Source organism: Buceros rhinoceros, unplaced genomic scaffold (genome assembly GCF_000710305.1).
Source record: "Buceros rhinoceros silvestris isolate BGI_N320 unplaced genomic scaffold, ASM71030v1 scaffold33592, whole genome shotgun sequence".
NCBI classification, from domain to species: Eukaryota; Metazoa; Chordata; class Aves; order Bucerotiformes; family Bucerotidae; genus Buceros; species Buceros rhinoceros.
Window position 1 is genome coordinate 3738 of NW_010398837.1, and position 760 is coordinate 4497.

The window sequence follows — 760 nt, forward strand, 5'->3', positions numbered from 1 at the left end:
CTGCTGGGGCCTATTCCTGGTCCAGCCGGCTTGCTGGGAGTTACTGGGCACTTGGGGCTGTCATGCTCTAAGACAGCAGGAGTTTGGGACTGGATTTTAAATGCTACGCAGGTTCCGGTTGCGCCTCTGAAGAAAAGCGCCAGGATTGGAGACGCGCACCCAGCTCCAGCTCCTGCCCAAATCCTCAAGCGCAAAACTCGCCCAGTCCTTCGCATTTTCTGTCCTGGGGGAATTTAAAGCCACGCAGAATGACCTGTGGGTTTCACTGCTGGATCCCACAGCCTGTGACAAAGGCGCTGGCAGCAGCATCCCCCTCCGCTCAGATGCTTTTCCCACCCAACATGACCAGCTGGGTGGGTCGTGCTCCTGCGGGATGTTGGGGGGATGTGGCCAGGTAGCACACGTGGGCTCAGCATGTGCCGCTGCTTCCCGCAGGTCTCTGTGCCAGGGCTGGGCGCACTCAGTGCTGAGCTCAATGGCTCCTGCTGGGACGGGTCCCCTGGGAACAGGACGTTCTCCAGCTCCAGCAGGATAGTGAGCATGGGGACAGAAGGACTGGGGATGTCCTGCTTGGCTGGTTAGCATCACCCAGTGCCACCATGCTTCTGGGCATGGGGAGCAGCCGGAGGAGGGTTTATTATGAGCAGTGGTGTAGGGCAAGAAGAGGATGAAGAACAGGGTAAGAGAGGAGGCTGCAGGTTTTTCATGGTGCCTGGGATGCCAAGGTGATAGAATCACAGACTGGTTCGGGTTGGAAGGG

General features: G+C 58.6%; 1 protein-coding gene across 1 annotated transcript in view; it reads right to left on the minus strand.

Annotated features, from left to right (window-relative positions):
- The window catches only part of ARHGAP44 (Rho GTPase activating protein 44), a gene marked incomplete at both ends in the record, with an annotated part of 6413 nt that overhangs the window by 3657 nt on the left and 1996 nt on the right, over positions 1-760 (minus strand). The gene's annotated exons all lie outside the window — the stretch shown is intronic.